The sequence below is a fragment of the Neodiprion virginianus genome, chromosome 5 (assembly GCF_021901495.1).
Source record: "Neodiprion virginianus isolate iyNeoVirg1 chromosome 5, iyNeoVirg1.1, whole genome shotgun sequence".
In the NCBI taxonomy this organism is placed as follows: domain Eukaryota; kingdom Metazoa; phylum Arthropoda; class Insecta; order Hymenoptera; family Diprionidae; genus Neodiprion; species Neodiprion virginianus.
In genome coordinates this window covers 1,018,259-1,033,803 of record NC_060881.1, presented here as the reverse complement: position 1 = coordinate 1,033,803, position 15,545 = coordinate 1,018,259, and the positions used below count along the sequence as shown (strand labels likewise).

Genomic DNA, 15,545 nt, shown 5'->3' with positions numbered 1-15,545 from the left:
AGAATCTCAAATAGAATATCTCAGCCAAATATGAGCTTTTAATATTGATATTTGGAGGTGCCTGTTACATCTCTCTATAATTGTTTAAAGGTTTATTATTGTTTTTTTTTTTTTTTTTGTTTTCTATTTTCAACTTTGTACGTACGTTTCGACTTTCCTCTTTTACGCGCGAGCTGTTTTCGGTATATATTTACGAAGAAACAATTCTCACGTACAAATATGTAGGCAAGCAAAAAGAGCGACAAACAGCGTGCACGCAGCACAAATAGGAGGGACGAGTAAAGGATAGAAGCTTGAAAATTGAAATGGTTAATCCCAGCGTGGCTTTGCAAAACCGATTAGCGTAGCGCGTGGCTCTCGTGCGAATTTGCGACGGACGAAATTCCATTAAAAATTAATTACACGCGCGGTATATAGAACGTATATTTATAGATTTGCGTAGCTATGTATATTTTATACGTACACATGGACGCGTATGTAATAAATAAGCGCAAATTCGAGCTTGCGTATTTAAACCCGCGAATATATGTACATTATACGCTGCACGACTCCTGCAAACTTGCATACACTTGCAACTTTCGGTTAGTCCGCAATATTTTTTACAACTCTACGGTAAGCCTCAAAGTTTCCCTGCTGTTTTATCTACAATATAATCAAATTCGTCCTGACGTTTTAATCCGCAAGCGTTGTACAACGCTTGCGAAGCTTTACCAATTAACCCTTTCGGTCACACGGCTAAGTATTCTTGCCACCTATTTTATATCCATTTTTCGTATATTTAGAGAACTTTGAAAACATATTTTTTTTGTGATTTTTTTGCTATTTCTGACAGTATACGAATAGATTTTACAGTGAATAGTCGAGAGTAATTGTTGCGACATAATGTAAATTATTATTGTTGAAAATAAATTGATTGAAAAAAAACGTGATAATTGAAGGGATAATTGATTTATTTATTTCCGAAATCAGCGACTCCAGAAAACCATGGAATATTATCTTGTTATAAAATTTTACCCGTCAGAATAACGTGCGATTCGAAAGATTAACAAGGCTCCGAAGTACGTATGATTTAATATTTTCAACGTACACACTTTTTTTTATCAAGATATTATTTTCACAGCTGCATAAAAACGATTGAATCCAACGATACATTTTTTCAATCGTTGTACGTACGATACAGAATTCGAGTCCGATAAACCGTATAACTGTTATTCTTCAATTTTAGAAGATGACTATTCTATGACAAAGACAGTTATCCGTTAGGGATTGATTAATCCGGTCGTTGATCGATAACAACGAGACAACCGTAACAACATTCTGATCAACCTGGTTCTTCTAATTAGTAATGAGTGAGAGCCGAATATCGAAATATCGAACGACACACCGTCTCTCGGCCGGCTCGATCGATCATCGATTAATCTTAATTGGTAAAGTTCACTCCTTATCCCAGTTACCGCAATAGGTAGGTAGGTAGGTGGATACATATGCTATCATACAATACATATCACACGTAGGTCTATACATACGTGTACATACATCGTGCATCTGCAATGCCGAATGACACAAATATCCAGTCCCCGGAATCAATTGATTATATATCATGATCACTCGTCATCATAATTATCACAATCGATACAATTTACCGAACGAGGCTGAAGCTAGCAGCCAGAATTAGCAGCCAAACGTTCTAATGCTCGATTGAATAAGTTGACCAAGTCGGAAAATCAAAGTTTTGCGAAACACTTTGAAACCCCAAGTACCTACTTGTATGAAATATATATGAGGACAATACTAAACTGAATTTTTCTAATTTCAAAAGAGTTTAAAAGTTTGGCTACTAACTCTGGCCGCTGGCTTCGGCTTCATTTTTCCATACACCGATGAAATTTGTTTGCAACTAAGTTTCAACCATCAATGCTGAATATAAATGAATAAGGAAATTCCCTTCACCTATATATTTATAACACTTTCATTCGAAAATTCGAACAAGGGATTAATGATGTATCCGAAGAGAGAAAAAATTGATGAAAAAGTTTGAGATTAAACAAACGAAATGATAAATTGAAGAACTTCCCCCCCCTACTCCACGGTGTTTTACAATTTATATTACACACACGCTCACACATCTAATGCGAGGTAATGCGGAATAAATATGAGCACAGCTGTCGCGAGAGGTAGGGTAGGTGAGTGAAGAGACGTATAAATATATACATCGTTGTACACACACACGCATATATTTCGTAGCGATATTTTAAATGGTACAAAAAGGCGTTGACGTGACTCGAAACCGAGAGAAAAAAGTTACCGAATCAACTGAAATGTAAATATTTATTTGCCTCGACTCAAGATTCATCGGTTTAACAAAATGTTCAGTCGAATCAAGCAAATATCATTTGATTGAGATAATCCTTTCCATCCGTGTACGTATGTAGCATAATACGAAGCCAATGCGTAAACGCATACCTTCGGGCCTATGTTGGTTATACGGTACACACGTACGAAGTAAACGATGTAGAGCGCGTAGGAACTCGACACCTGTACAGATATTTCGCGATAGTGTGTAATAATAAAAACTGTACGTAAGCTGACATAGGTACGTACGTACACTTGGAGAGAATGAATCTGAGACGGTTAATTTTTTACACTGGACAGTTACGTTGGCAACATTAGACTTTACATTGGAATTGACGTGTCGATCCAACAAGTCATTATCTTCGCGGTATTCTAAGGTTAGATTCGACGGTAATGGGTTGTGGTATATTTGTCGAGATTTAGTTCGTTTCGCGCTCGGCCGACTGTGGCGCTGCAGGTTTCTCTGTGTTGCCAACGTAACTGTCTAGTGGAAAAAATTAACCGTCTCAGATTCATTGTTCCCACGTGTACCTTACACGCGAAGCAGAATTAACGCGCACGAGTGTGACTGTGTGTATAGGCGCGTTATAATTACATACGAATCACGTGCGGATAATAATTACCCGACGACCTTAATAGATTCCTCTTGCGGCTCCGATCATTATCATCATCATCGCCCTCTTCGTTTCTGTAAGAGCAAGTTTCACGATCAGAATCACGTAGAGAGAGAGAGAGAGAGAGAGAGAGTCCCAGCGTGATGATGTTTACGATTATGGGCCTCCGGCTGGTGCTCCCGGACCGATTCACATCCGATCTCTGGACCGCGGCCTTATAGGCATACGAATCTCTGTAAGGTAGGTTTTACCTTTCCGAGCCCCTCGCTGGATCGACTATTCGACCCACGTTCTCTGCGTCTGTTTTTTACCTATACGGCTAACTATGGTTATTGATGAAATTATCGAGCCTCTGACACTCGGCGCGTATCCGTGTCAATTTAGAGATTATTTACCGTGCGGTAGATACGCTATATGCATATACATATTTAGTATCATGTTCTATGTGTGCACATATATATATATATGTATTAATCAAATAACATACGGGATGATCATTTTCTCAATGTCACAATACAGTTTCACGAACTTGTTCTGTAGCGGAGAATTCATAAAGTTTGCAAGTGACATTTTCTTAAGTTTTAAAAATTTTTTAAATCTCTTATTTTTCTTCCTATTTTTGTTGCTCGTTCTTTCTTCTTCTTTTTAGTACCTATAAACACTATCTTCCACGTGTCTATAAATATTAAATTTTTCCGGGCATCGAGAAATCGGTGGTAGGCCTGCGTAATAATGATAACAATTCGATTGAATTCTTCAAACTTGTATAAATAACGTAGGTACTGTTTCGTTCTCTTTATTGTTTCCCTCGCCACATGAAATTTTAAAAACCGTTCGGCCGTTTAGTCGTTTATGCCGCGAACATAAAATGCACCGATCGTCTGACGAATACAAATTTACTTGACCTTTATCGATTGATTCTTTGATTCTACAAACGCAAACGTGACGGAAATAATTTTATGTTGTTTCATTATAGGCGAAAATACTGTCTCGTTACTTCTACAAAGTATTGATAAATAATTTCTTTAAATCAATCCGTATATACGTAGCTGTATTAATTTCAACTAAAATTTTCGCACACAATCTCACACGGTTTGCATTTATAAGTATGATGCGTATTTTATTTTTTTCTTATTTTTGCACCAACACCGTATAATATATTTGTAATCAATGTGATAATCCATCGATAAAAATTGTCATCTGAATATTGCCGAAAACAGGGCGATTAGGTTGAGAAGAAAACGATCAAAAAATCTATCCAATTATCGAAACACCTCATTTCATTCCGGTTCAAACACGTGTATTAACGATGATATACGGATTGTATGATAAACGATGCGACGATGATTCTTCCGCATTATTATAATTCAAACGGTAAATATCGGTAGACGTTTACTTTCTAAAAATTGTCAGTTATACCCTGTGATCGATGATGCGTTAATTGATGCCAATAACGTGTTGTACGCGTTACCGGAGATGCGGCACGTGGCAGACGTCAAGTTTTACACCGACGTGACGTATGCGTGGAAGTCGGGTGAAATTTGTACTTTGCAAAGTGGCTCGCGTTTACCCCAGCTGCGTGACGTAGGCAGCGTAACTCGACTACCCTACGCTAAGCCCTCGTCATGTTTAATTAATATAATTCGAAACTAGAGAGAGAGAGAGAGAGAGAGAGAGAGTGAGAGTCGCAATAATTGAGTTACAAGTTTGCATACGGTAATTAAATTCAACGCATGCCGTGATCTTCCGCGATTTCGTCTCTGCACGCTGTCCAATAAAATGTATGTTATTATTTAGGAGTCGGATAAATTGTGCGTATTAAAGATTACAAAATATGCAAAATGTAAATATCATATTGGCTTATGAAAAAACACATATGGAGTAAAAAATAACAACTGTCGTCGAATAGGTGATATTTTTTACTCCATGTTTTTTTCGTAAGTCTATATTATACGTAAGTATTTTTTAATTTTTAATACATTATCCGCGCTCTAATTATTAAACACTACGTACAATGTATAAGTTTCAAAGTGTATATTAAACGGTTATACGTTTTTATAGCTCTATGTTCGAAGTGTAGGATATAAGAAAAATAAGAGAACGGAGAAGAAAAAGGACGTGGTTTTTTGGTCGGATAGCATCGGTAATGCGTATACTTATAATATATATGGGGCGTTCTATGTCAACTCAGCAAACGGTTGACCCTGACATTCTTTAATTTCATTCAACTCAAAAATAGCCAAATTGATTTTTAGGAAACAAGAAAAAAAACATTTGGTTACCGAAATGAGATATTTCCATTTTTTCTGTATTCATAATCGTTAAAGATCTATCATATTACATATCACATCTCCGATTTATTTATTCATATTTTTTTATTGCTTCTCTGGTTCTAAAATATACTCGCGATTTGTTTCAAAATTTTTATAATAAATTCTCAACAGGTATAAAGATAGAAAAAAATGAGGTCCCACTTTGAAAGCTTTTCCGAGGTCGTAACATAACGTAGGAAAAATCCTTGGTGCAGAGATTAAAAAATGTCATGGTCGAGCGCTTACTGAATTGGCATGGAATGCCCCATATGTACATATGCACAATATATTTACCTGTGTGCTATCGTTTACAAATATCCGCAGTGCAGGCGACGCGAAACGATTGGATTGTGCCAATTTTGGCGCACCTATTTCCCTTAATTCAACAGCCGACATTTATACACAATATATGTATAGGTATGTAAATTGTAACGAATTACCTGCATCAGAATCTCGACGCTAATTTGGAAGATCCTTATTACGCCCGTCGCAATTCCAGTGGTTATTTTTCAACGTTTATCCCACCCTTCAAACGAAAACCAAATATGAAGAAGATAAAAAAAAAAAATGTAATCAGGATCTTTTTTATCGAATTAACGTCGCTATGTATTTTCTGAAATATATTATAACTCAAACTTGTGAATCTCCATTATCTTATTATTATTATTGTAATTATTATGAATATTGTACAGAAGCCGTATAAATTTGTCGAATATCGAACACCTGTGACTAACAATTAACATCCTTGCAGCAGTTTTTAATCCCGACGGTGAAATTATACGAAAATTAAAAAGGAGATTCGTAGATATTGTTATTACAATTTAGCCACACGGACGAATTGATACGGTGCAATTTAATATCGCGAGGATTTCGTCGAAGGTTTGATGACGAATATAACGTTGATCGTCACGCCCTGCAGCGAATAATCTCGTTTGAAGGATTATTTTTGTACCCTGTTATAACGGATAATACGCAGCTGAGACCCCTTCGGGGATTTTTCTCATATTCCATTATTTTCCACCGTTTCAAAATGTCACGTTTCGTTATTCGGAGTGAGGCCCCCCCCCCGCCCCTCGCTTCAACATCCCCAATGATAAGTGTAAGGTACCTAAAACGGTAACAAATCTTACTCAGATTATAAAGCGTAACACGGTATGCAGGCATATCAGGTATAATAAATCGGATTAGACAGATTTCATAAGTCAAACCCTAATTATGTATATGTATAATATTATGTACAGAGTGCACATTCACTATACGTACAGTATATTGATAAATCGTCGCTGTTGTTGCGCATACGTATATACGATATCGGAGAATAATTTATTGACGAAATTCGAAGGTATGAAAACTTCGCTAGAAAATCTTTACCATCGTCGTTCACAAACGAATCTGAACCGTGAATTCGTTGACTAACGAGTCAACGTGTTTCTCGAATTGATTAAAATAACCGCAGAATATTTATAATGTACATGTACAACACAAGAACAATAAATACTGTTCAACGATCGATAACTTTGAGATTTTGAAAATAACTTCAGTCTTGAAAAAAGACGTCGTGAGTTCAGATTCATCGTTAACCAGTTCACCTTGAAATGAAAATATTGACTCAAAATCCCTTGATTTGATTTGAAAAAAAAAAAAAAAAAAAAAAAACACTTTTTGGACGATTTTGACAAGTTTTGGACATGTTTGAGAAATTGGGTTTCTTTTTCTTCAAAACTTACGTTTTTCTCGCAATTTCAGAATAACTTTAAAAAATAAATAGCGGCAATCGATTTTTCACAAAATTTCACCCCTGCATCATATACTTGACAATTGTTCAATATCCAGTAATACATCGAGAAAATCGTAAAAAAAAAAACAACAAAAATCTGAATTATACACGCCAGTGTCGGAAGAAAAAAACAAATGGCTTGAATATCGCTTCAAATTCATTTCTCGTCAGACGGTGGAGGTGGTCTAGCGGCTAGAGTGCGAGGTTTGTAAGGCTTGGGTTCGCGAGGCTTACGAGAAGTGCGCGGGTTCGAGTCCCTTGCCTCTTTCAAAGTCGGTCGGTCGGTCGGAGCTTCTCTCCGTCTCGGTGTTTTTAACACTCTAACTACCAGTCCACGTTGCCCCGTGAGAATATCGGGTAAAAAAAAGGGCAGGTAAAAAAAAAATTAAAGGTCAGACGAAAATAAATATCACCATGAAGAAAAAAAGGGGCTCACCCAGAGTAAACGCCCGGATAATTCGCCCCCTCCACGCATAATTACAGAAAAAAAAAAAAAAAAATAAAAAAAAAATCACCACCACACGTGATGCTCCACACGATGATGAATAGCCATTGCGGAGGATAGCGTTTCACGGGCCAAAGATCGTTCTGATCCAAAGCCCTGCTAACCGATGAACAACGCATGTCATAGTTACTCTGAGTGTGAAAAATTCCTTTTTTTCATTTTTTTTTTTTTTTAAATTATATCCTTTTACCATCTTATCTCGACTTTTCACGCTTTTTTTTTGTTCTGCTTTTATTTATACATTATAACATACGTCGAGAGGAATATTCTATCGTAAAGTATGAACGAATCATTATAGTTCTCATTTAATTACACAATTAAGAGAAATAAATATTTGAAAAAACGCGTAATATAACGTAAAATGCAACAGGCGAAAGATTACAATTTGAAAGATGAGGATAAAATCTTGCTAAAATTTCTTAACATTATTATACCGGTCACAGATTTTATCAAGCATTGTAATATATGATTACTAGCCAGGATATGAGAGAAAAAAAATCGACTTCTGTAAGAAAAACTTGATTTAAATTGAAATTGTCGCAAGTGCAGCCAATGTGATAACGATGAGAATTAATATACAACAAGAACCGAACAAATCAAGGATAGTGAATAAAAAGAAAAAAGAAAACGAGAATTAGTCGAAAAATAACTTGGGCTAGATAACCGCATATACATATAATATAAGTATCGTAACCTGCAGCATACACCGCGGTATAAGGTTTATGTACATTCATTGTGTTATTATTAATTATACATACATTATACGTACATATATAATAGCTTCGTGTGCCGGCGATAACTGTTATACACACGGAGAGGAATAGACATAGAATAATAGAGAGATGCTGAGAGATAGATAGACAGAGAGAGAGAGAGAGAAAGAGAGAGAGAGACAGATGGATCGATTAACGTTTGACAAGGGTGCGCCAAGGACACTTTCATTACGGTCCACAAACGGCCGACCACTTTGCTCTGATTCTGCGGGTTATATATGCATCTATATGTATGTACATTATGTACACACAGCACACCTCTACGCACGGATGGATATGTACACAATCCGTGTGCAGACATCGTTACAGTACCAGTCATCAGCTTTGCAACTTGCAGCCATGCAGACTAAAGTGAGTGTACCAGTCATCGACCCTGTCCCAATTATTGATAATTTTTGGTTGTACATGTTTGATCCTTAGTTCTAAAATTACAAAAGAGTAAATTTGTAGCGTCTAACCCTCTGGCAGCTGGTTTTCATCGTCGAGAAATTCACAATTTGTGCCGTAAGATTATAATTTTAGAAAAGAAAAGGGTCAATAATTGGGTATAAACGTGTCGATAACTGGTACACTCACCTTACATATTGCGACATCGTCCTTTGCCCTCTCCTCTTGTCCTTCCGCCAATGTCCATCTAGTTCTTCGACAAGGCGATATACTACCAAGGCAAAGCGACATCCACTCGAAGAATCAAGTCGCTTCCCTGCCCCGTTAAGCGCATCCCCAATGCAGATGATTTTACATATCCTGAGGTGAATATACATGGACGGAGCACTTTTTTTTAGTTAAATCTACAGCAATTAAGTGGCAAGATTTACAAATCCGATAAGAGAGAGAGAGAGAGAGAGAGTTACAAAACCAGTAGTAAGAGTTACAACATGCTGAAGTACCACATACATTTACGACAATTGATGTAGATTTGTGTCGAAAAAAGTGCATTACAAATATTCACCATGACAGATCGATGTAAAATCTACATTAGGTACATTTTTTTCCCTTTAACGAGCTGTGTTTCAAACATCATGGGATGAAACCGAGAACCATTTGCCTCGAGAAAAGACCGACGGCAATGGATCCATCTTTTCTTCCTTCCTTCAGAGAGTCAAATAAATTTATGCAGAATCACCTGACAATGTTACGCGTGTTACAAGTGTCCGCATCCCATCGATAAAATGTTAATTTAATAAAAAGTTAATGTATCTATCTCATCTTTAATAATATGTTTGAATCGATGTTTCTTGAGGACTCGATGCGGACGAAATTGAAGCCTTTCAACTATTCCCATCGTACGATTGATCATCTCTACATTGTGGAGTATGAAAAGTTTAACTATTGCCATTAATCAATCGCATTTTTTCGATGGAGGTGAAAAAATCGTTCACAATCATGTCATGCGGGATGTTAACAAGGCGATGAAGCTCGGAATGAATTTTTACGAATCTCACGGCTCGCTGCGGTGGAAGCTTCTTGCAAATTAAACATTCGGTGGTTTAAGATTACTTCGGTATTGCTTAATGTGGTATCGTTTAAGAACTAACTCGCCCGCCTAGCCCAAATACCATGACACGGGAATTCATATTATAACGGAAAGTATTTATTAACGAATAGTAGACTCTTTCGTTGTTTTATCCATCACGCGTCTCATTATAAACTGACGTAGTTTGGCGTCGGCCATAGAAAGTTCGTCATTTGGAGAGGACGTCTCATACGCACGCTTATGTCTAACTTGTCCATCGGACCTTAGTCTAACTGTTTTAAATTTATGAATGGCATTATGTAATTTCACTTTTCACATTTCCCATCGCCGTTCAAGCATTTTGACTGATTTCAAAAGTTTAGTCAACCAATCGGAATGCTTGGATGGCGGTGGAAAATGTGAAAAATGAAACTGCACCATCGACCCCCATGTTAAAACATTCACGTGACGTGTATTTCTGGAAATCCTCGTATATACATTATATTCAAATCACCAAAATTATACGCACAAAGCGATGTCAATTGTCACACATTGACGTAATGTTGACACACGTGCAGTCCTGTTTACCGCAAAGCCACGGAAACTGTTTGATCAATTAGCGAAATGCATAACGGACGTTTGTAACCTGCGTAGGTATGTATATCAGAGCCGGTGATGACAGGATCGACAGGAACGTTCGGTGCAGAGCAACCGTTATATTGTTGCGATTGAAATTTTGATAACGTATTTTGCGGTCGTCGGGAAAATAATATATATATATGCACACATACATATATATATATTGTATGTATGTACAGGGGTACTCGTTATATATTTAGGTGTTCGGAAATCACCGTTAATCGACAAGTGAAACTTTAACTACCAATCAAAAGTACATGTGTACATTGTATATTGTATATACGTCGATTCCCTGGAGCAACGGCTGCACATGGCACGAAGTTCCGCAGAGTGGCGAAGTAAATTATTCAACGGTGAAGAAAACAAAAATGAACAAAAATCGACTCTTACGTACAAACCGTATAATCGCAATGCCACTTTTGATTCATTTATTCAACTGTGTGTATACATTGTTGCTTTTGGAAAGTAGATTCGGCATCTGCGAGGTTCCCATATTGAATCAGTTTCTTAGCCTTACATCGATCTAATTTCTAAGAAAAAAAAAACTCGTAAACTTGAAATACATGTCTTGATAGAAATCGTCGTTAGCTTGTATAGGCATCGTACCCAATGCGATGTCTCGTTATTTGAAGTACAAAAAAAAACCTAAAGTATTTGAATCTTGCAACCGAGAATTGTTTCACTTTTTTACGGGTAATAAAAAAACGTTTTTGCATCTGCATTTGCAATTTTCAAGTACTTGTAGCTATGCACGTATGAATTGAACTGTGAATGGTATAAGAAGAGAATATGTTTCGTTTCGAAAATCGAATGTTTTTTTTTCCTTGTTTCATAAAAATGAATTTGAGTATTTCTTAGATGAAATAAAATCATAAATTAAAGACGAGTGATTGTAAAAAAATTTGAAATTTTATTTAGGAAACATTTCAGAGGTAGTACCGAGGTAGGAAAGTTCCTTGGTGAAATTAAAAAAATGTCATGGTCAACTGTTTACTGAGTAGCCTGGAACGCCAACATACTTATACGAATGTAATAATATGAAACGTTGAACATGCTTCTGATTTTTTAACGTGAAATTCCTGCTTTTATACTAGGTTTTGTAAATCATTGCGACAGTCTGTATGATATAATATTATAACAATGACGCGAGCCGAACTCTTTCGGGTCAAATACGCGAAGATTAAGATATGAATTGAGGTTATGTTTCTTTCCTTTTAATTAGTGTTTTGCACCAATTCATTTCATCGATGCACCCGTAATAGAGGAACAAACCCTTCGGCGATGCGTATACATACATATAATGAGAGATGCGTGAATCGTAAAAGTAAACGAAATAGAGGATGCCTCGGAAAAGTTTTAATTTCGCGGACGCGAACGACGTCGTCGCGCGTTGCGAGCCGCGGCCGCAATTGTTGCGTAGTTTCAATTTCAAGCAACCTAACGCCGCGTAGAGTTGAACGTCCTCCTCTCACCTGCGCAGGTTTTTGTCCCGGTTACATAAAGACATCCGGTTCCTAGTCTAACAGAACTTCTAAATAATCTGACCGACCGAGCCGACCGCGGGTTGGCTGCTCACACAGATGCACGACTTACACGCAAAAATCCGCATCTCATACACTCATCGATTCCCATTTCCATGAACTACGTAACGTCCATTCTACGTCGGAGGAATTTTTACAACGTTCCTATTTATTGCATGGCCGATAAACCGTGGTGGCTATAATATTATTAATAATAACGATAATTGAAAATAGGAGATACAAGAATCGTTTTCACAGATACGAGAATGATTCGTGGAGGTTTGTACGTTGGTTCGGAGGGTTTAACGAGAAGCGAGGAACGCAGCAATGAAACGATACAAAGAGGCCCATTCAATGCTCTAGAGTAAGGAATTTATAAAGCGACGCGATAAAAACCGGGTAATATGTAGTTAGACGTAGGTATTAGGCGAACGTTGTAGCTGTTATACATATACGATCGAGGTTGTGGTCTCTGCTAGGTTAGAATTGAGAGCGGGAGCAATTGCGATTTGTTGTAGGGAACGTGACGTCACCGAGTATCGCGCCATCGGTTTAACCGAGTGTCACGTGCCGACGCCGCGCGATAGCGAACATGAGCAAAGTGGGTGTAAGCTGGCTGCAGAGCCGAGCAGCGATGTCAGTGTCCTAACACAAAGCCTCGTCATGTCCTCGGGGTTTCAATGTCCCAGAAGGAAAAAAAGAAACAACTTCCTTTTTATATACTGCCCCGAAGCTGTTGCGGGAATCGGGTGGGGGTACAAAATTGGAAGGATCGATATTTGGAATGGCCGATATGTCGAAATTTGGGTTGAGAATCAAATCGTTCGAAATTCTCTTTTTCGAAAGTGTCATCGATTAGTATTAGAACGACTACTGATCGGTAGCGACTTCAATGATCAAGAATTCGAACAATTCATATTTCGTTATTTTCTTTACGATATATCGATCATTTGCGATATTGATATTTCCAAGTTTTTACCCCTACCGCGTGAATGGAACGTTTTACTACCAGCTGCACCCTTGTATGAATCCGAAGAGGTGTAAAAAAAAAAAGATATGGCGCAATTGCGAAACGGTGCGCGGGAGATTTGAATAATTGTATCGATTTCGATGATAGCTGACATTTTAAGAATTTTTTCTACAAATGCTTTGCGATATTAACATTCATCGCCTGTTTCTTCTTTCTCCGCTCAGTCTTAGCGTCAATCAATCAATTAGTCGCAGGTTGGATGTTTTTACGTATCTATCTATAATCAAAGATGCGTTAGGACGCGCGCAATTCGCGGATAACGCGTTAGGAGACTTAAAACGAAGAAAAATCGACACAAAGAGCTGTAAATGCTGTCCGCAGACAAATTATATACTATTCTATAAAATACTATACACCAAAAACAGTAGCTACGTCAGAAAAATGAGAATCAATATCGCTTCCGCGTTTGAATCATTGATTTAGAAAAATGATAGCCATAGTAAAATATAAAAACCAATTCAATGCCGTTTGGGGAAATATTCTGAAAATCTATAATCCGATAGAATAATAAATTTCGATTTAATACCCTGACAAACCGATCTGTCCGGTGTATACGAAAATTATACGCGATATGCAGATGCGCGATACGAATTGCGTATCTTATAAGCTTGTCGTGTATTTCGCGCGCGTTACGTGAGCGATATCGTATACGTATGGCGTAGCACGCTTTGCGCGCACAGCGAAAGACGGCCGCGTATTGCGTCATGCGTCAGCGCGTCTGTGTGTATAGGTTATAAACGTAGCGCAGCGCGTACTGCGCAGGATTAACAGCAGAGTTACGGTTGGTTCTAAGCGCGGCCGCGAGTCTCTAATGGCGCTAGCAATCGGGTGGTCGAAACGACGCGATGTTCGAGGAAATTACGGGCTTCGTTTCGGGTTAGGTTAGGTTTGGTTACGCTGCGTTCGTAACGATCGGTTCAAAGACCCGCGAGACGAAATTGGAGAAAATAGAGAATGATGAAATTCAACTTTCAGGTGTAACAATCTTGATATATTATAGTTTTTCAAATTTCACAGGCGTTCGTGAATTTTTGACGCGCCTCTTAAATCCAGGCAAATAAATAAACGAAATAAACAATGATTCGCCTTGATTTAATATTTTTGGAATGTGGGAATAGAATTAATGGTGCGGGGCGGCTGAAGTGTTATAACGTTGATTCGAAAATCAAATTTCAATCATGTTACCCGCAATTGTTTGCATATTGTAGTATTATCACGCTTTAGCGCGTAAAATAATTATATGTGTTACGATGCATGCGGACTGTTATGTATATATATAAATATATATATGCATAGATATGCCTAGTTGTTTATGCCTGACAGAACGATGTCCGTAATTGATGTGAAACAGAAACTGCCGAGCACCCGATTGCGTTTGATACCCATAATCCTGTAGGATAAATCCAAACCTCCAAAGTTCGCATGCACGTGTAATATATCAATGTGTATAATATATTTGAGCGAGGCATTGCCATCCGGCTGAACGCGGCTAATTATAGAACGGAAATCGCGGCAAAGCGAATCAACCACGCTGTTTGATTAATGCTTACGTATATGCGTAACACACAGCTGCTTAATTGTTTCTCGATAAAGTCGCAAACACATGTATATTTCTTCGAAAATGAAAAGAAAACAGAAGTGAGAATAAATGAGAAAATATGAAAATTTTGTCGGCAACTAATTAAAGTATTGATACTGCAACGTAACCTGAAATCATGAATAACAGCTATGCATTGAAAAAATTTATTCCTGCTCTACTCGGAATTCGTAATGAATCGTTTAGTATATGCTTATATATCATGTGTCCATGATAAGCAACAGCAAGCTTATATAAACCGTACGTGCTGAATCGCATGACTGGCTTCTCCATAAACAGCGATTTTTAGAAATTCGTACCCCTAACAATAGTCAAAATATAAGTACCTTCTACAGTAAATTGTCGACGTTAAAATTTATAGCAACCGAGATGATTACACGGAATTTTTGATTTATTTTCACTTATTAGGTATCTCATTTCTTTGCCGTGTAACGTCGTTCAAATTCTTTAAACGTGACGTTTTCCGGACATATTCCGAGAACAGATGACAAAAAGCACGTTTACGTGGACTTTCAACGGTGAATAATTACCGCCGCATTACAGATAGTCGTAATTTCCGTTTATAGGTTCTACATGTACATGTATCGCTTATACACATTACCGTTCAAGGCTGGGGGCCATTCATTTATCTGAAATCGCTTGTACTGCATAAAAGAAAAGAATGTAGATATAAAATAAGGAGGTTATTTTTTTTACTTTTATCTTTTGGAGGGGCAAATTTTTCGAGTGGTAACTTGTAAAAGAAAAAAAGTAAAAAAATGAACGACCCTAGTGCGCAACCTATCGGTATAAAAATCGTTCAAGTACACGGAATAGAATCCTGCGAGAATCGTGACGGAATGATTTTAAATCGAGTAACAGTCGAGTCGACGAGTGAATGTCCCCCCTAACCGATCGCGGTTCCGATCCCCGAACGAAAGTGGCACAAAGTTGCGAACAACAATAAATAATCGGTCATGTGACGCGGTTT

The 15,545-nt window shown here is 37.6% G+C and overlaps 1 protein-coding gene and 2 long non-coding RNA genes across 3 annotated transcripts in view; 2 read left to right on the top strand and 1 right to left on the bottom strand.

The window, feature by feature from the left end:
• LOC124304437 (uncharacterized) overlaps positions 1 to 15,545 on the bottom strand; it is an 82,098-nt gene that overhangs the window by 56,418 nt on the left and 10,135 nt on the right. The gene's annotated exons all lie outside the window — the stretch shown is intronic.
• LOC124304434 (ras-related protein Rab-37-like) overlaps positions 1 to 15,545 on the top strand; it is a 55,270-nt gene that overhangs the window by 30,863 nt on the left and 8,862 nt on the right. The window lies entirely within an intron of this gene.
• The window catches only part of LOC124304438 (uncharacterized), a 28,407-nt gene that overhangs the window by 12,793 nt on the left and 69 nt on the right, over positions 1 to 15,545 (top strand). The window lies entirely within an intron of this gene.